Genomic DNA, 22,189 nt, shown 5'->3' on the forward strand with positions numbered 1-22,189 from the left:
CGGCCTTTGTATTTGAACCTCTCATTCGGCCTTTGTATTTGAACCTCTCATTTGGCCTTTGTATTTGAACATCTCATTCGGCTTTATTCGTATCAACATTACAATTGATATAGAGGGCACTTATGAAAATGTCTTGAACATGTTTCTTACGATGGGTCGTCAATTTCAAAGACGCGTATGGTTGCTTGACTGTCTCAGAAATCATAGTAAACAAAAAATGCGATGTTGCATGACAGACGGTCCCATTTGACAACATATTTATGTATACGAGCAGTTCTAGTTTTTTAAACAAGGGTTGGACTGTTTAAAAGGTAAAATATCCTTTTGAATTCGATATCTTCTCTTATTTTGCACTCACATTTATTTCAAATCCTATTACAAGCTCCTACAGTTATGGTTAGCAGAGATCAGTGTTGTGGTCCCTACCTACCTCTCAGAACAGAAATGCCACACGTCTTTTTTATTCCTCATTGTAACATTGCAAATACATTTTTATGTACTTAGATAATTTGTCTCTGCGTACGTCTGTTCCTACATAATTCGAATTTTGGATCAAAATAAGATATTTTCAAGATTGCTCACCTGATAACGTACACCATCGACAGCAGATCAAAGTTTACTTCCTTTCATAGAATCCACACACCTATAACTGATATCGACCAGTCCTTAGGCTGCGTGAATCTGATAAAACAAAGATATGAAGTGACCGGTGAAAATGCTGGTCGTTTTTGTGTCAGGTTTGATAACGTTCGAAACAATTTCTTTGCTCTCTAGAGAATGGAAGAATGAAACAATATTTTCTGCTTATAACCATTTGTCATGTCACATGAAGTACCAGTGCAATGTATATGTATTACCACAGCAAACCGTATCAATTACAAACATATTTGAGAAAGAGAAGAAACTATTGACAACATCTTTATCAGCAAGAATAAAGTGATGTATTCAGTAATACAATTACTTGAAGGTAGTCGTTAAACATTTAAACCCCCATATTTGTTCGCATCCCTCTTTTAATTTGGGTCTCCGCCACATTGTATCCATGACGATGGAAATATTATAAGTTGCATAAAACTGACATTAATGGGAAAACTAATTATTAAATTTCATTTTTATTCTACCAAATGGGTACGAATGAAGAAATTCCATATTTTTGCACATAATATTTTCAGTTAAATTTCAGCTTTCACGAGAATCAAGAAAACATCTGTGGGATATTAACATTTTAGGCATTATATATTATGCAGAAAACACTTCTTTGAAAGTTATACTACGAAAATTGATGTTAATAATGAGAGGATCTTACACGAAATTTAATAAACACAAATCACGTTATTATTTCTGTGCATCCTGAGACGCAACGTAAAATAGGTCATATTTCGGACGACACGACGTCACCTACCTCTCGTGGCAGTCAGAAACAGCGCCTAGGCGGACATAGCTTATCCCGGCTCCGAGACAGGCACCCACACAGGCTTCAAGGCAGCCACTAACGTGGGATTCTATGCGGTTAAAGTCAACATCTTTGCAACATCTTATCGTGACGGCCCTCATGGCCAAGTGCCACCGAGCTGATCGCCAGGCAAGCCTACGTCGACTTTAATATTTCCGTTGCGGCCTCAAAGATCGTGCAGAAAGAAAGTGGTATCTTTCCTTTTTTGGTCCAGGCACCTTCCTGGCCGAGTGCTGCCAATGTCGCTTCGATCCCAAGTATCAAGGCCACTAACAAGGCAGCGGTCCTCGTCGCGATTGGCGAGGCTATTCACATGGGCGCCCAAAAGGCGATAGGGAGACACCACCCACCCACCATGGTTAAAGAAAAGTACAAGGCTTCAGATTTGCGCAGGGGCGATGACAAGAGCGCTTTCCAGCTTTAATCTGCTGCAGCTCGCCAGGCCCCTGAAGCACTTTACGTGCGTTTACATGCGAACCAAGTTTCAGAGTAAACCAGGACGCGTCGGACACCGTTCCGGCATCTTTTACCTTTATGTTTTACAGAAAAGCCTTAATCACTGGGTCATCTTCTGGTCTATTCTACTTCAAATCTCATGGCACTGCACCACCACCTGAACTCAGTGAAACGCTCGAGGAATTTGTTTTTATTGTTCGAGCACATGCTGACGTTTATACCGAATCCTCGAATTCGCCTTCTTTCGTATAAACTTCATTGGTGAAGAGGGCGCTAAATAAAAATGTCTTGAACATATTTCTTGAAATGGAAGTTTATTTCAGTAGGAAAATCAAGGAATTATTCTTGCACCAGACCATCTCCAAAACAAAATCCCGTTAAAATATACAAATAAAATTATATAAGTCAACACCCAGTTGCAATGTTTTATCACTCATGTCTCCTTTAGAGAAAACATTTTGTTGTAATCAAGAGGTACAATTGTTTTAAATGGATATGACTTACGAAAGGGGAAAAACATACATCTTCTTTCTCTCTCTATTGTCATAATCTCAGTTTGAAAATCCAACTTTATGTGATTACATAATTTGTCTTCGCAAAAGTACGTTCTTGCATAGATAGTTTTTCAAAAAATCAATCTCCGCTCAGAGAATCAATACACCCAGTACTGCTGAAAGCTATTTCTTATTCTGAGTCATTCTGACAAATAACTGAAAGTAAGTAATACGATAGAAGTTTCGTGACGTTCAATTCTACTTGCAATTAGACGACTGAGATGATGTAATGGAATACAAATATACATGCACTAGCACATTCAATCGTACCAAACACACCAATACAAATTATTAAAGCTTTTAATATAGTTTTAGATTTAAAATTCCTTAGTTACCTCTGGGAATCTTGTAGACGCACACATTGTGGTCAACAAGTATTGGTTGCCTTACTTTGTCTTAGGTAAGGAATCGACACAATCTACCATTATTCTGCTGACTGGTTCGCTAAATGCAGACATAGGTTGCCGATGAAACTTATTTATCTTCTGATTGTTGTTTCTTTTATAACTATTTGACAAATATGAGAAGATCTACAGTATTTATAACTTTTTAAATTATGTTCAATAGAAGTGATTCAAGATCATGTTATAAATCATACTGATCCCTAAATGACCAGCCAAACGAGTTTCATGGGCCAAAGTAAGAATTTCCTGTCTGTACGATTTTGATCTACAGTTTTATTTTTCACTGACCTATCGTAACCAGTAGGTACCTCATGTGGTCGCCGTTTGCTGGTAAGGACCCAAATTAAACAAATAACAAATAGGTATCTCTGTGGCTTTTGATTATCGCTTGTCAAACTGATTTGAATAAAGAGAAAAACGAGAAGGAATAGTTAAAGGAAGATCACTGTGATCAATGCCTTTTGAGGTGTAAACGTGGCCTCATGTATCACCTAAAGGAATACTTTCCACGTCAACATCATATTCAAGAGCTTTCTTTGCCATGGATCTAGCAACTGCACAAGCTGGATATAAATCATGGATTTCTTTTTCAGTAGGATCGATTATATGATTCAAACAATTCTTGTCAGTTACAAGTAGATTAACAACAACCTTATCTTCAGCTTGGTAATTGCCTAGTAATAAATGAATACCTTGATCAGAAAAGACTACTTCCGTTTTGACTGTCATGAGTCCTGAAACTAAATCTGACAAATTTACACAATGGAGTCACTCTACTTCCTGAATAAGAAAACTCGTATTAGGAGGAGATGTCACAGAAAAAGGCAACGTACTTGACATTTAAAGACTCTGAGAAGCTCCTGTGTCCCTTAAAAGTTTAATAGAAATATGATCGGCCGAATTACCCATTAGTGATATAGAAACCTTCGACATGAATGGTTCCTAATTCTCCATAATAAATTCAGACTGGGATTTGTTTGACAAAACAAATGGATTGCTTTCAATAAATGACGATGACCTTGACCTCTTAGAAATAAGAGCATTCGGAATAGATCTGTCTTGATTCTGTTATTTTTTCAATTTGTAGGAATCAGAAATATGTCTTTTTTCTTGAAACAGGTACACGTATGAAGAGATACAGAAATGCGATCCATCTTATCAGAAACTTTGACGTCTAAAGGTAGGGCCAGATTGAAATTTAAAAAAAAAAGTTTTATTAGGCTGAAATAGTTTTATACCAGAACACATTTTGAGTGGAAGACTTACGTACAAAAGAAACTATATGAGCTAAGGAATACTCGTCAGCAGTACTAACAGTATTTTTCAGTTTCGAATTCATGTTCATCAAGGTAAGTTTTGACGTCACTATGAACGCAATTCTTAATCTCTTCAACACATATAGGCTGTCTGAGATTTTCGTAATCTTGACCAACTTTCTTGGCTAAACACCACTAATCAAGTAACTGCTTGTTGGTTGCACTAAAGATTCCCAAAATGTGAAATAATACCTGAGACTTATAATATTCTAATTCAAGGTGAATTTAATTTCAAAAACAATGTTTCTGAAATATTTTAGAGAAATTCGTTTCCCAAGGACGAACCGCCTCCAATTTTCTGTAACTAGTCTATGCTCTTAAAATAAGTAATAGAAAATAGTGAAAAGCGAAACTTTTGTAAAATTCAACAAATAATTTATTTATTTCCATAGAACACAAAGAAAAAAAAAAGAACTAAGGTATTATGAATTAAATCCCAAATTAATCATATAATTACTGACACAAGTCCTAATAAGTTTTAATTTCTAAATTAACTTTTGTATGTATCCAATTTAAGCCCAACGCTGAAGATGTTGGTGTGTCTGTGATAATTTGTATAATGCTGAAGCGCCAACAGTCTTTTGTTGGATCAAATAAATACAATCTGAGAATATTCCCTTTGGTTTGTATTTCACAATAAATCCAAGTCTCTGTTTCCAAGAATGTTATCCAAGCACTTTTGTATTTCCAGAGTAAAAACACTTGACTTGAATAATATAAAGAAATAAATTTCAACCCAATATAACCTTTGGACACAACAGTAATGCAAATTGATTCCGCTAAATTTTAATCACGAATGAATATTTGTTCCAGTAACAAGATTATATATTCTTCAACATGACCTCAGGTCACAATTAGCTCTTTATTTTTACAAAACCACATTATGTAATGGAAAATAAACTCCTGCACAGTTCTTAAAGTTTACAAAATAAAACGTTAGCTATAATTATCAGTCTGTTAATACATTTGTGATATAAAATGTGTAGTAAGCAGCAAGTAGACCTGGTATTTGAGAAGGAATTTCCAAAGTTCAATTTTTATTAACAAATGTTAGCTATAATTAGCAGTCTGTTAATTTAGTATAACAAACGTATGGCAAGAAACAAATAGACATGGCAATTCAAAAGGAATTTCGAAAATTCAATACATTGAGTGAGATAAACATATTTACTACAAAAACAAAATTCATAAAAAAGACCAAATAGAAAATGAACTTAAGTTTGGACAAGGGCAAGTCCAACATACAATGTAACATTACAATAGCATATAATGAAATAAGTTTTAAAAAATAAGAAACAAAAACTAACAAACAATCAAAATGATATATACACAGCATCATACATTCGTGAAAATTGTGAGTTATTCTTTCAACAAACGCAGACTATCCTTGGAGGTGCACGTGTTCACTTGCCAAATATTTGAGTAGAAAATGAGGCGAGGTAGAAGTTCATACTGAATGGTTTGTATTATATATTGAAAGCGAAAGACAAGAAGAAGAAAACGAACAGAGAGAGAAAGAGAGATGATGATGATGATGATGATGATGATGATAAGAGAGATTTGAATCAGACAATCTAGCTAGGCATTTTTAATTTAAGAGCTTCTAATCAAATGTATTCTTCATTGTATAAATACATCTAATTAAATAAGTCAACAATGTAGACAACTTAGTTTGTCTCTGAATTATAAGGAGATATCCTGAGAGAGCAAGAGATCGAGAGATCGAGAGAGATGATGATGATGATGATGACGATGAGCAGCATTGTGTATAGAAAAAAAGAACATCAACAAAAATACATTTTTGTTTTCACTAGTTTAAAATGGACATTGAGTTGCATGTTTTATTACCCACAATAACGTCGTTTTAGTTGAGGAAGGTCAGCATTTGCATAATAAATTTGCCAAGCAAATTAGCACATATCTAACCTTCAGCTATCTGATATTATCTTTATTATTGGTCTAACGTTAAACATTCTAAATACTTGTTATATATATCCTTGGGATATTAATACAGTAGTTTGGCATGAAATTGTTTGTAAAATAATCATTGCTTTTTAAAACCGCACTCGGTGGCATCAGAAGTTAAAGAAAAGGTTGGGACGCTCTTGATTTTTGTTTGATGACCTGTTAAGTTTACAAATGATAAGAAAAGTCTGAAATATTGTGCATATCTGATGAACATTAGAAAAACTATAAAGTGTTCTTGATATTTGTATATTAAAAATCAACACTATTCATCATAAATAAACCATATGCAAGCTTTGTACACTGACTTCATTCTTTCCACTTTAAACCTTTCCAAAACTTTAACTGAGAGTTTTAGATTATTGCTTGGATATTTTCTAGTGTGTATTGATATTATATTTCTGCATAATTACTACTCTGGATGATAACAAGAAATTTCGAAGATGGCTTACCTGGTAAATAACTCCAACCACCTTTCTTGAAATTGTCTTCCTTTCCTATAACCACCCCTGATCACAACTGACACCGTTCATTCCTTATGTACGTCATACTGATAAAACAGAGATAAACTGAGGTTTAATATCGAGGATGAACGGCAGCATTGTTAGAAAGTGGTGGACCTTAAATGGGATTGTATCATAAAAATGCTAGAGTTGACATCAAAATATGGCAAATTGAGATCCAAACGGGAAATCCTATGTTAAAAGTATCGAAATGTTTAACATTTGGATATTAATTGAGAGCCAGAGGGAACATCTTATGCATGAATACATACATACATACATACATACACACACACACACACATACATACATACATACATACATACATACATGCTATCTAGCATGACAACATGAGCAGTGTTTTATGACTTATTGAAGTATGAATTTATTCTCTGGCTAAATTATGTCTGTGGCGTGATGCCACTCAAAAGCCACAAGCAAATTTACTCAACGATTTAAAACTTACCAATACCGATTTATTGACATTTCGTACCAATGTGTTTCACAATCGTAGCCAAGAATATGCTACTGTCACTTACGTTTCCCAATTTGCGTCTGAGAAGAAAACCCCTATAAATCAAGTTTCACCTCCTTTTTAGCGTCATACCGGTAGCTGTTCCAACGGCACCAAGTACAGCCACTTTTTTAACAGCTAGCTGCAGCGTTAATCAGCGCTGGTATTGCTGCTAGCAGGGGAAATATGCCACCGGTCTTTGTTGTGTTGCTGATTGCAGTCGCGGAAACACCAAGTCACACACTAGTTTTTAATTTATTTGGTCATGGTAGTGTTTGAGCTGATAAGTTACTGGGGCTTTGCAACCCTGCTGATTTCAGATATAGTTTTGCCTCATAATTCTTCTTTGATGACGATTGCAGGTTTTTAATCTCACCGGGTGTCAGTGTAAAGATAGATTGTCTTAACAAATCGAAGTGTTCGACTGAAAAATAATAGGCTGGATACAGAAATCCCGCTGAGATATCTGAAAACCAGAATCAACATTTTGATAACGCCCCATGAATCTCTCCAAACTGTGATACGCATACGTTACGCTATTTTGTTCGAAAAGTCAGTATTATGTCTTGTGATGTCCGTGTATTCTCAGTGAAATCGTAGACATTGCAAATCTGTCAAACATCATTGGGTTTCTTTCTTGATTTTCTAACCTTGTGTTATATGGAAATGGAACGGATATATGTCGTGGTGCTGAAATTCTCTGTTCTGATGCTATCTGTTAAACAAATAAATTTGCTGTGCTTGTAACTGAGCCTGTGGTCATTGTCACCCATGACAACGTTAAGTTACCACCACTATCCATAACATATAACAAGATATATAAGATTAATCTTCCTTGAGCATCAATTTGAGACCGTCCGGCTGCAAATCTCAGGTTAAATTCTGGATTAGCACCATGGACTACAGGGGCTACGTCACGTCAGCGAAGTTTCTTGGTAGTCTTATGTCATACTGTGCATTGTCAGGATGGTCAGTAATATCCTTTGAGAACATTATTGATGGGCCAGCAGACCTTGAATAATCGTAGGAATAGCTTGCAAGACCGAGTATCATCGTTTCAACATCGACGTCATTGTGACATGCTTCGATTTAGCTACTATCAATCATATACACTGCACTTTTAAATAACGCCATAACACCATTTTTAACGAATCCACATTTGTAACCTGCAGCGTATGGATTGTTGTTATCTCTCAAAAATAAAATCTACCCGGACTTCAGTAAATGCCTTGGCGGGCAACAAATACCTTACGTATCTTGTACTTGTTGTTCTATTCGTCCAATCTGATTTGGTTCTCGTACTTCACAAGAACAATACTGATAATCACGCACCGGCTCGTCCTTGAGTACTGGTACGTCCATGTCATATCCGGGATCAGATACACGCTTGAACATTTTGATATAATTGGTTGTTGTCTAAAACGATGTTCTAACACCGATCAATATCGCCGACTACGACGCGTCAAACCATTAATCGCTATTAGGTTTGAGGTGATATTGTTTTAGATCTCGTCTGTTCCTTGATTTCTTACAGACGGCCCATCAGCTAATTCTTTCAACCGCTCATTTGCAGCTTGATTTATCATTTTACTGACACTTGCTGGCCACACTTCGATGCTGGGCAGTTTTACCGGTTGTGGTTGGACTGTTTGTGGTCTACTAACTAATCACGCGAGATCTCTTTAATCGCCGTGAATGCTTTACCAGTAAAATCACCAACAGTTGCAATACCTTTATCACGAACAACTTCGATGGCTTTCGTGCCTAATTGTTTTGCAATCGGATTAGCTTTTGGGGCCGTGCTTCTGAATAAACGCCGAATAATATCGCCGAGTTCATATCCATAGATAGCAATGTAAATAGGTAATCGTGAATTTATCACCCCGACTCTTTCATGTCCAAATTGGTTTTTGCATATAATCATGTTATTTTGTTATCGCCGTTCTAATTGACCACTCACTGTAGTAATCTATGGTAATTGTATCAATCACTGCCCGATTAACGCTGTGTCAAAGATGCCACAGGTATTTAAACGCTGAGAAATATCAACTGATTCATTGATGAGTTCATTGGAATTATTGCCGGCTCCTCTTCTGCCAATCAGAATGTCCAGTCGATCAACATCAGCGAGGATATTATTTTCACAAAGTTTATCCTGAATCATCGGCGATGTTTGTTATTTATTTGAGTGCCAAGCTACTTTCGGTTGCTAATTCGGTGATTCTGGTTTCGGATCTGGAGAGCGCCGCTAGAGTGTCTCTGACATAGATGTTCTCTTTCCCCTTGTTGTTTTACACCTGATTTTCTTTCTTCTCTCTCTTTCACAAGCTGACTCTCAATTGTTTATTGTGCTTGTCTCATTTCTTCATTTACTCTCTCAGCATGCACATCTACTTGCCTGTTAAAACTTGTTTAGATCTACATTATCAGTTTTGAGCTGCTTAGCACCGACAAAATGCGATATGTATATTTAAGCCAACCAGTACGACTTTTTACGCCACTAATATTCTCAGGTTTCATATATTTTTTTCTTTCATCCCACCCAAAAGCGGCAGTATCAAATATTTTGGTTTTTTCCATGATAGAGACAATACCTTTCACGGTAAATTTTTCTATGATGCTGGTTTTAACTTTTGGTAATGGTAGTTGAACTTCGGGTGGTGGAGGTGGTTGAAGAGGGCATGCAATATAAGCAGATAACGTCTCAAGAATTTTCTTGTTGCCTCAGTCGCTGCATTAATTTTTTTGGTTGGTTCCACAGTTGGTTTAAATAACTGCTCTGTGCCCTTAGCAAATTCCTGGTGTTGTTGCAGCTGCTGTTTTACAGAATCACGACTGGAAGATATTTCTTGATTGCCTGCAGTCATTCTCTAGCTAATGTAGCTGTACGAGATTCCGTATTTAGCACAGAATCACTCATTATTATTATTACAACCACGATTTAGTTACAGATCACTAGTCAGTTGACGTAAAAGATTTGCGTCTATCAGTAACGAATTTTTTAGCCGCAGCAAATGCCGGGATTACAATTCGACACGCAATTAAGACATTACCCTGGGCGAATTGCTGAAACCACATGTGACGCGCTAAGCCGCTAATAATAAACAAGAGGGTTCCATCAGGCAAACCTGTTACGATTATACAGCAGGCACTATAAATAAAAGTCATCTGCTCAGTGTTAAATAAATGAGTGTACGCATTTAATTCTGATCTATTTGCCTGGCTGTCTGTTCAAAGAGTGCTGATGATGGTATGTTTCAGTAAATTAATTTAGCCGCACATTCTTAACAGAGATAGTGGTGTAGTGGTAGCGTGTACGGACAATCTCTATCGACCTGTGGAAACTTACCTCATGTTCAGTCCCAGAGCGCGACTTGACATATTGTCGGTGTCGAAAAAACCCACAATTATTTATAAGTGGGGGTGGGGTGGGGTGATGGTGCCTGAGACGCATATAAAAAGACGAAATATCATTTGAATGAGTAATTGTAAAACTTAAAACAGGTGCACTTGCCTGGTCCCCGCCAGAACCCAAATAACGGTGTTCATTTTATAGCACATGTGTTCTCTGTGTTTGTGTGTGTCTGTGCATGCTTGATTAAAAATTGGAAGAATTTATCCTGGACAGCCCTCTGAATCTGTAAAATTTAGTTCTTAAATTTCGTTTTGCACTTAGCGATTCGCCGGGGGTGTTTATTCACAAACCAAAATATAAAACAATTACCCATGAAAATAGATATTCAACGTCGTTCAACCTGGTCGCAGTCATTCCCTTTTGTCATTGTCGTACAGGGCTCGGATTGTGAGATAGAGAGGCCAAGGTCGACGCCATTTTTGTACAGTCCATACAAGCCTCGGACTGTCCTTTGGGTAGCAGCAGGGAGGGCGAATCCGACATTTTGTCCAATCGTCATTTGGCTTAATTAATACTTTCTGCACTCAGCGGATCCGGTGTCGTCAGCGCCTGGTAAAAAAAAAACGACGTCGTCGTCGGGGGATCGTCCAATCGTCATTTGGTTTAATTAATACCTTCTGCGCGCCGATCCCAGCGTCGTCAGCGTCCGGTAAAAAAGCGCGACGACCGCGTCGATGTCATCGCCCTCCCTGCTGCTAAGTGGCTACTTACAATTTAACCGAATATTTGGTCAAGTCCGATACGATATCGTGTCCGAGGATCATGTAAATTTATCGTTACAAATCCATGTGGGGTCGACTGAGCATGACCAAAAAAGTTTCGAAAAACATTAAAGTCCATGTCACCGCCGCACCATGTCTGCCAAATATTTCGTAGCGTGTGTGTATCAACGCCGTTGAATACAGCAAAAATATTACAGTTATCTCTGATTACTTTTGGAATCTGAGTGTATCGTTGAGTGACATATATCACGCCAGTGTTTTTATGCCTGCCTCTGGAAAATATCCTAGCTGGGTTTTTTTGATTGTCTAACATAACATCATCGTACACGACTAGATTGTTAACGTCGCCATCAATATCATCAATACCTGGTGCATCATTGATATCTGTAATAAACTCAATAACATTTTTTTTCAGCGATCGCTGATGCATTCTCGTTGAAATCTTTCAACACCTCGTAGCATCGTTGATCATCTACGCTAGGGGCGATTAAATACAACTTATCCCACTTCATCCATCTCATTATTAAATTAAGTAACAATTGCGTCTTGCCGGATCCGGATGGTCCAATGATAATCATCCGGATCGAGTTTGGTAACGCTGCAACATGCTTAACTGGTTCTCTTGTTTTAGTCGCCGAAAAATCAATTATATTCATATCTCTATACATAAATTATGGACCTATATTGTGTGAAGTGTAGAGTGCGTACTGGCACAAATGATATGACAACCGTTACAACAAGAAATAACAGATCGGCGCTTACTGGTAAGTGTGTACAATGCGGTATAAAGAAATTTAGATTTATTTCTATTAGACCCGGAGATGTTTTAAAAAAAAGCGAGGAGGTGATATTGCAGCCAAGTTATCAAAACTCCCCGGAACACCGTGGGCAAAGTATCCAGGAGAAAAGCACCTTCCAGGATATAACTACTGTGGCCCGGGAACACGATTAGATATCAGACTCGATGATCAAAATCAGCCCAAACCCGGCGAGTATCCAATAAACGCTATCGATAAGGCGTGTCATGCTCATGATGTTGCTTACTACAAAAGTAGCGATCTGCAACAGCGTCATATCGCGGACGTAAAATTAATTCACGCGTTAAATGCTATTCCTGATAAATCCTTCAAGGAAAAATTGGCTTCATGGTTGGTAAAATCGGCTATGAAAGGTAAATTAATGATTGGAAGCGGAGCTTCTCGCGCTGGTAATTGAAAACGCTAGCGTTTATAATAACAACATGGAATCCATCTATTATTCTCCGAGAGGATACTGGAAGGGGAAGGCCGCAATTGGTAAGCTTGCAAGCGCTGCAAAAGTAACGAGGGCCACTGCGGCTAATTGGTTGTCCAAACAGGCTATATGGCAAATCTATCTACCAGCGTCTAAACAAATCAACTTCTCGCGCTTTGATGTCAGCGTACCTAATGAAGTTCATCAGGCTGATATACTATTTCTGCCGCATGACAACGGTTACAAATAAGCGCTAACCGTAGTTGATGTTGCGAGTCGATACAAACAAGCGGAGCCGTTAAAAACAAAGTCAGCAACTGAAGTAGCCGATGCGTTTGAGCGGATTTATCGAAGAGGCCCTCTGCGCTGGCCAAATCTATTACAAGTTGATCCTGGTAGTGAATTTCGCGGCGCTGTTTTATCAACGCTGAAACGTCATAGCGTCGCGGTACGACGAGGTCATACTGCGCTACATCGTGATCAGGCAATTGTTGAACGATTCAATCGGACTCTTGCTGAACGGTTATTTGGATATCAATACGCGAAGGAATTCATCCAAGAAAAACGATCTCGTGAATGGGTCAAAAGGTTGCCAGGCGTAATTGCCGCGTTAAATAACGAGATTACCCGAGCAATCAACATGAAGCCCAGCGACGCGATTAAAGAAAAGTATATACCCGGAAGATCAAAAATAGATAGCGTTTCCAAGCCGATTCTCGGCGATGTCACTGTTAGATATCTATATGAACCAGGAGAGCTTGAAGGCGGTAAAAAAAGAGCTACTGATCCTATCTGGAGTGTTACCACGCATAACATATCAACGATAACACGATCAACTGATAGACCACCGATCTATAGACTGGATTCAACTGCCCCACAGCGGGGGTTTACACGCGAGCGACTACAAGTGATACCTGACGATACTCAATTGCCCCCGCGTGGTCTTAACTAGCGCCGTTGCGTCTATTGCACTCAAGACAGGTCAACCTCACATTGTTTTTGACATGACCGAGACTGTTATCGATCCTGTCCACGGTAAATTGGCGAGCGTCTTTATCCGAATAACGCATTACACAATTACAACTCGCGCAGTGATTATTCTGTTGTTGTCGTAACGCAATTATTAATTCGGCATCAATATCAAAACGCCGCTGTTTTTTTCTATCCTGTTGGCGGTAACCCGAGAGTTTTCTATCAATGACGCTTGCATCGATGATGTCGTTGTCGTTGGTGACTCCGTCACTGACTCCGTCAATAACAATTCTTCGAAGCTGATTTATCCTCCGTACTCGGGACACTGCAAGATAGACTAGATTTGACCATTCGATGCGATTATCAACCATCCAAACAACTGTGTCCGTGATAGTCAGTCCCTGCGAGGAATGTATTGTCGTTGTGTATCTCAGCGTCCACGGGGATTTATCAGCACGTAGCGCGTCCTCGACGACGCTGATATCAACGAGCACGATATCATTCAGCACGAGAATTTGTTTTTTTGTCCCCGACGCTGTTGGGCCTGGAATTTCAACTTCAATGTTCTGCCGCCGTGTATCCGCGGGTCTATAACATAACGGCACTGGGCGCATTGGAAACTTTTCCTTATGCAACGTAAACAACTTCCGCTGAAGTGTGTCTCTGACTATCTTTCTACTCGCTACAATCAAATCGTTTGGTCTCCATGTTTCCCAGAATTCATTTAACGGCGTTTCCGGAATCACCTCGCGGATTATTTCACACTGAATTCTATTCGGCTGTAATCTGATTAATTTTTTAACCTCGCGCAGTTGTTCATCAAGTGCTCGGTAATCAGTATCGGTTTCTTCATAATAGTCCACAAAACCCTTTAACCAATCATGTGGGCCCTCGCCGACAAATGGTGGTGGTTGACCATGATCTCCGCACATTATCACCGCTGTATTCGCGAGCAGCAACCAATCAAGAAACATTTGTAAAACATCTAACGAAACAGTACACATCTCATCCCAGATGATAACCTCAGGAATAAATTTTTCGCCCATTCGATCAGGAGTCCACTCACCGCCGCTGTATCGAAAAAAGCTGTGATAAGTAACGGCGTAAACATTTCGTTGTTTTATCTCTCGCGCTAGTCTATGGGTCGGTGTAAGCACGATTATACTTGCCCGCGTTCGAAATAATTCAATTGCCCGAGTCGTCTTTCCTGACCCGCCACAGCCGCTTAAATAAACTGTTTTGTGCCTACAAATTGGATCAGAACACGGTGGTGCATTAGACCATTCTGACAATTTATCACCGCGTAAGTAGTTGTTCTCAACGGTGACATCTGCTGACGGGGAATAATCGCGTCGTATTTCATTTTTAATTCTCCATGTACCCCAACTCTCGTCCGGACTAGTAAACTCGGCTATGTTTTCCTTATACTTTACGTCTATGTAAAATGAATCAATCGCAACTCTAACCGCGGTGTCGGGAAATCTATTTATCATCGAGAATAAATTGATAGCGGCGTAACCCAGCATAGACGCCCTCAAATGCGGGTATGCTGGGCTGTCTCCATCGCTGTAGGTAACAACTGTACCCAACCTTGTTCCATTGGACAAGAAAGCTGTTTTGCAGTTCACGTATCTATTTTTCGCCACTGCGTCCTTGATTACGAAATCATATTCTGCGTCATCTATAATCAGCCGTGAGCAATATCGTTTGTAATCGCAGTTTTTTCCACCTTGTGTGAACTTACCAATTATTTTTCTACCGAGATCTTTTGCCTCGCGGTTTCGTTGGTTGAATATCTTTTTGGACCATTCGACGATATATTCCTCGTCGGCATCAATGTGTTTTCTGGACTCGTCAATTATGCTATCTAGACGCTCCGGTTCTGGTAACCAGACTTCAGTCTGCGCCCGGTATGATATAATTGCGTCACTGACAATCAACGAAACTAGCATTTTACAATCAATCATATACCGTAGCAGCGCTATTGGCAACCACTTCTTTTCATTCATGTGTCTACCGATCCAAATATAGCAACAGCGATGAAGTCCTGCCGCGAATTCAAATGATACTATGCGAGCGAATCCGGTTAAATCAAAATCAGGCAGTGGTCCATTAATAGCAACACGAGTCATTTCATGTCTGGGGTGTCCAAATCGTTTAAAGTACTCAGCGGCGGATCCATACCCGAGAAAACTCGCTGGATAACAGGCAACCATATCAACGGAAATCATAGCGTCGCGGTTGTATTCAGTGTTCCATAGTCCACCGTGATAGTATTCCAAACAACTGGATTGTACATCCGGTAGAAATTCCTTGCGCGTTGGGCTCCACGCATTTTTCCTTGCTGCAACATGAGCCGCAACCGATGGAATCGTAAAACAATTTGTTAGCAGTTGTTCATCATGCTCCTCAAATTCCATGGCGGTTTTTTTCATCTTGTTGTGAAACGCTTCAGTGCGATATAATTCACCGTTTGGTCTTACAAACTGATCAAAGGTATCCGCATCGTTTTCAGCGCTGCGAAGTAACCCCACTGATTCAGGTCGTTTTTACACAAACAAGCAATAGCATCAAATAGTTTCCTCTCCGCGAGAAAACCATCCCGGGAGAATTCTTCTCCCAAAAATTCTTCAGGTATATACTTTACTGTTCTATCCCGTGGAAACACTGTGATCGCGGGCGTCCACGCGTGTTCGTTATGATCAATAATTTTGATTGGGGCTCCATTTGATTTATACTTCGATTCGTATAATACTTCACCGGTTATTGTTGTAACGGTTATTGGAAATCTCAACGACGTTTCTAATCTCGCTATGTCGCTGATGGTTGCTCCACGCTCGCGCACTGTCTCCTCCCACTGGTTGATTTTGCTACGTCGTAAATCAGTCAATTTGTTTCCTCGACGCGCATTTGTAAAATGCTCTATTACTCGTTCTGCTACACAATTTATCCCCGTTGACTGTTTCATCGGCGCTAGTTTTCCGATATCAGGTTTCTTATTTAACGGGTATATTCCATAAACAACTGCTGTTTCAGGATACGCTCGTTCATAGTATGGTCTGTCAATTCCGGTTAACAGCCCCGGCTTGGAGTCGCGGCTAACAATGACTGTTTTCTTGTCGCTGAGAACTGGTTCAAATTTATCACGTATGATCCAATTACCTGATTCCACCCGGACAATGAATTTTACTCTGAAGAAATACTTTTTACCGTCAAGTTGTGATATTATCGTTGCTGCGCGGTTGTCGTTCATGGTAGCATCAACAACGCCATCAATTCGAAATGTTGACCAACTATGAGATGCACCATCACGCTTGAATTCATTGATACAATCGCGTATTTTATTCAACAGGGTTCTATCGTTTATTAACGCTTTTGGTGCATCCTTGAGGACTCTGTCGAGATTAAACCTAATATTTTTCCAGGGCTTAATTGCTGCTAATCTCTCGAACTCCTCCATATAATTAAAACAAGTATTTAAATGAAAGAATATAGTATAATGAATCACTGCAAATGGTTGGTGATTGGGTCGACAACCCCGTGCAATAAATCATGTAGAGGTGAATTCTGCGGGTATCATTTACAAAGCGTTCGTAATGGTTCTCTTGGCCCCCTCCCGTGCTTGGTTTGCCACGTTGGTGTAAGAGGAAAATCGCAGTTGTGTATCAATTGTGGCGGAAAGCGATACAGAGAGTTAAAGCGTTATTACGATAAACGAATACAAAACGCCGTCATTGACCCCACCGCTGACTCCGTCAAGGACAAAATCATCAAAACTCCTCAAGACTACATTGAAAGGTTTATAATTAAACCAAATAATGAATTAGACAAGTAGTATTATTATACAAATGAACCAAGAATTTCAGCCGCATCCTGTGCTCGTTAATTACGAGGCATCTCGCGACGGTGTTGTTAGAAATTGTAGACTAAAAAAACCAGTTGGATGGAAAAATAATCAGGGGTATTTGATATTTAATGCTGGAGGGAAAAACCATCTCTGTCACAGAATTATCTATGAATGCTTCCACGGATTGATCAAGGATGGTCTCGTTATTGATCACATTAATTCTAATTATCGAGATAACAGACTGTGTAATTTGCAAGCTATCTCTCAAAGCGAAAATATTAAAAAAGGCCAAACTGGTAAGTGCTCAAAGCAAGCAAAGGGTGTCAAATCGTTTAATACATCAACGCACGAGGAAAAAATATTTCAGTCGATGAATGAGGCAGGAAAATATTTCGACATTTGTATCGCCTCAGTACGATTTGTTGCAGAACAAATATATCAAACAGCGATCTCAAAAAGGACCGGACACAGAATTCGATTTTCGTACACAAATATCAGCGAGTGACAAGGTCACCATGACGAATTGTCTGTAATACTTCATACTAAATAACACACCTCGGGATTGATGCGCGGGGGTCATTCTGTAAAATAATTTTTTTTTTTTATTTAAAAATAAGATGTTTTATAAGAATATGAATATCGAAGACATCAATAATATATTAACCGAGATTTCAAAATTAAAAAATCAAGGAATTGAATTATCTGATGGTCTCAACAGCGAAAGAATATTATCCGATTATGAGATTATTAACGAACAATCGAAACGGGGGCGTTTTACCCTGGCCCGCGAGTACGTTTTTATAAAACGATTACAACATACGATTAATGAGAACCTGTACCACAATGACGTAAATGCATTCATTGGACTATTTACTGCCGTTGAAATAATACGAAAAAAACTTGGACGTGTTTATGAACGACGCCGGGAGATTTCTAGTAAGATCAAAAACATTAGAAGGATTATAGACGAAAACTCCGTGGAGCCCCCGATGGCACATTAAATGTATACATATTTTCCCCCCCCCATTCCTGCCACACTCGGCGGGAAATTAGAAATTGCGGAGCAATTGCAATAATGGTAGGTGAATCACTTACTACTCGGCTAGCCAGAGAGCGGCTAGCGGCGCTTAAAAAATTCATACCGTTACGAGACAGGGTCCGAGAACAACTTCAAACGCGGCAGCAACTACAAACTGATTTTACTGTTGGAAGTGAACAATTCTTTGCTCCAATAACGAGTGCAACCAAGGATGTGAAAACAGCGATATACGGGGATATTCCCGACGAAGAAAGAAAGAAAAAGGCGCCACTGCTTGGCGTACTTGAAAAGATAGCGGCTCAGACCGAACAAACAAAAAGGTCTTTAGAAACACCTCCTGCGGAAATAGCGGTTGCTACAACACGGAGGCCACCACCACTCGCTATAACGGACCCACAAGAACCCTATGTTACAATGGCCGACGAAGAAGAACTAGGTGCTACTGCGAAAGAACCAGAAGAAGAAATACCGGAAGAAATACCGGAAGAAATACCGAAAAAAAAAGAGAAAGGGGGGAATATACCCCGTAATGTACTTAAAAAGGACACAATAGATAAAATTAGAGGCTTCGACAGCGAGGAAGAATTAGTTAATTTTACTGTCACAAATTTTGCTAAGAGCACACGAGATAAGAAGCATATCAATAGCGGTTACGAGGAAAATGTAAAGGAGTTAAAGGATTGGACAAGAATGGTGTATTTAGCAAGTAAATATAAAGATGCGGTACCACGTGGTGATCCCGATTACAAAGCATTCCTCGATAAGGTTAAAAGTACAAAACCAAAAAAAGGAAAAGGATATAGCGGTGTGGTTGAAAACGCTTGTCCTGGTAGTGTTCTCAGTGATATATCACGGCTGGAAGTACTAATCGGAGGAAAACGAGCCGGAAATAACTCTCCGGAAATAATCAATGAGGCCGCTGATATTTGCAGGCGTTTATTTGCAGGCGGTATCATGGACATTAATGCATATCGAACGCTCATAGACCAGCTCGTGGATGATTAATTGGAAAACTGGTGTTTTTATAATAAAGATGATCATACACTACAACCATGATAAACCAGTACTCGTCTACGTGGTAAACTCGCGATTGCCTGTTTACCGCGCGTACTATGGAGATGGTCTCGGTAGCACCATTGCGGGGTTATTTACATGCATGGCTCCAAAAGTGGCGCCGTTAGCCAAACAATTAGGAATGAAGGCTATTGATGTTATTTGTGATAGGGGTATTAGTGCTATTGGAGATGTTGCCGGAAAGGCGTTTTCTGCAGCAAAGGACAAACTAATGTCGTTGGTGAGAAGAAAAAAACAGAAACCACCGGTGATGCCATCAACGACAGTGATGCCTGCAAATGTCAGTAAAGTAATAAATAACACCGTGGAAGAAAAATTAGAGTCGTTGGCGGCTCAGTCATTGATGACGACTCCGCCAATGGCGACTCCGCCATCCACCGATGCAACAACCAACGCGCTCATGAACGCGATAGCGGGAAGTGGTCTTAAACAGAATTCAAAGAATTTACGACGAAAGCGACGTTGATGAATTGCAATTGAAAACATCAACATGATAAATAATAAAATGTTTGCGCGAACCGCTGATCCCGCGTTTGATATGGATGCCCCAGTGCGCAGGGATGATTCTGTCCGCGATTATCAATATTATTCCTATCAACCACCACAAGCCGACCTACGATCGCGAATTGAACTTCAAGTCCAAGATACCAGTAAATACTTTTTGCCGTGTGAAGCGTTTATCGAAATCGAGGGAGAACTCGTAACAAATGTTGCCGCTAATACACCGTACGCAAATGACGATCGTGTTCGAGTTGGTTTCGTCAACAACGGTATCATGGCGTTATTTGAAAGTGCCAGATATCTTATTGACGGGCGAGAAATTGAATCAATAGAACGCGAGGTTGATGTTGCAACGACGATAATTGGGTTAGCAAGATACTCGGATGATTATACAAGATCGGCGGGCCCATCTATGATGTTCGCAAAGGACGCCACTAATAACGCTGATCATCTTCAGTACATTAACGTGCTGACACCACAAGATACTTCAGTTGCTAATCAAGCTGAAGCAGATAACCCAGACCGCAGGGCAAGACCAGGCGCTGATTTCACTGTTATAAAAAGTATTAACGATAATTACAATCTAGGATTCGCAACACGAGTAGGGATGTTGCAAGGACAACGCCGACAGTTTTCATGCGCGATTCCACTCCATCACATATTCGGATTTTGCAGAAATGTCAGAAAAGTTATCTATGGGGCTAAGCATACAATCGCGCTAACGCGAAGGGGCGATGATAACAATGCAATATGGCGTGCTGCTGCCGTCGATAACGGTAAAGTCGTTTTAACTAAAGTAGCATTGTGGATGCCGGTGTTGACTCCATCAGTTACCACGGAAGCACGATTGTTATCATTTATGGAACAGGGGGGGAAATCGTTGTTGAGTTGGCTAGCGGTAACAACTGATGCTAAAGAGGATAATGTTGCTGATACATTTACATGGCACTTGGCATCAAAACAAGGCGTTTCAGCCCCGCGTCACATATTTATAGCGCTACAGAATATGAATCGATTGGGTAATCAAGAACGCAGCCATATGATATTTGATCAATTAGGAGTCAGGGATGTTTCGCTGAGAATAAACGGACAACAGGAACCATCCGAGGATATACAGCTTAATTACGGCGACAATCATGTCGCACGTGTGTACCATCGATTGCTGTCATATATGGGTCGTGATCAAAACGTCGACACTGGTTTGCAAATATCACAACTTGATTTTAAAAACCTGTATCCGATTTATTATTTTTCGTTGGAACATCTTGATTTAACGAGACAATCCGTCGTTGATATACACTTCCGAGCTCGTATAGCCCCGGGTGGTGCCGATTATAGAGCGGTTGCTGTCATTCTCAGCGATAAATCAATGCTGCTAGAAGGTGTTGGTGGACGAATGAGAATCGTTGATGCGCCAGTGGAAAACATGTAATTGAAAACACAAACGCGTTTGCAATAAAATGTCGTATAGTGTTGTCGGCGTTACACTAACTGATGGTCAAGTCAAGAAATTACGATCAAAGTCAGCTAAACAATGCGGGACCACAATAACGCTGAAGCCGTCGCAGATGGCGGGTGGTAATCATAAGATATCGTTGACGGCGCGTCAAATAAAACATTTCAATGATGCAATGAAGAATAAAAAGGGTATTCAAATAGATTTTTCGACCGCAGCGATTAAAAACATGGAAAAGACCGGTGGGATATTTCCGCTGTTAGCTGCGATTGCAGCGTTGATTGCCGCGGCCGCACCAGCAGTGGCTAAGGCGGCGGCGTTGGGGGCCGTTGGAACCGCGGCGGGGATGGCATTGAAGAAGGCAACCGGGAAAGGCTATAAAAAAAAAAGAAACAAGGACGATCCGTGGCCGGAAAGGGTCTAAGACTACCGGGAACCCCGTATTCATGGTACTCGGGAAAGGGTCTAAGACTACCGGGAACCGTTTAATGACTCCTATGTCTAATTTTGATTTAATAGATGCCGCCGACGCGTTAGCGATAAAAAACTTCAGGGGTGTTTTTATGAGGGATCAATTACCGGCGGCACCAAGGAATATTGAAACCGGCATAATTAACCTCGATGGGTCCTCCGGAGCGGGAACTCATTGGGTTGCATACGCGATTGATCCGCGTGCGATCGTCTATTTTGATTCATACGGGTTAGCCCCGCCGAACGAGTTCATGCGGTATATCCGGGCGTGTTCAGCCCCGGTTTTTTATTCCA

The 22,189-nt window shown here is 39.9% G+C and overlaps 1 protein-coding gene across 9 annotated transcripts in view; it reads right to left on the reverse strand.

The window, feature by feature from the left end:
* Positions 1-22,189, reverse strand: part of LOC149792377 (uncharacterized) — a 113,982-nt gene that overhangs the window by 81,356 nt on the left and 10,437 nt on the right. For 3 of the 9 annotated variants that reach the window (XM_089970960.1, XM_089970959.1, XM_089970962.1), the window contains 2 exons: positions 6,601-6,698; positions 583-681 (listed from right to left, as the gene is read on the reverse strand). The gene's annotated coding sequence lies outside the window, so the exon portion shown is untranslated. Of the gene's footprint in view, positions 1-582; positions 682-6,600; positions 6,699-7,190; positions 7,429-22,189 lie in introns of those variants that run through there. The other 6 variants (XM_089970965.1, XM_089970961.1, XM_089970958.1 and 3 more) reach the window with 6 other exon arrangements.

The sequence above is a fragment of the Sinohyriopsis cumingii genome, chromosome 9, assembly GCF_028554795.1.
Source record: "Sinohyriopsis cumingii isolate HCF-2022 chromosome 9, ASM2855479v2, whole genome shotgun sequence".
NCBI classification, from domain to species: Eukaryota; Metazoa; Mollusca; class Bivalvia; order Unionida; family Unionidae; genus Sinohyriopsis; species Sinohyriopsis cumingii.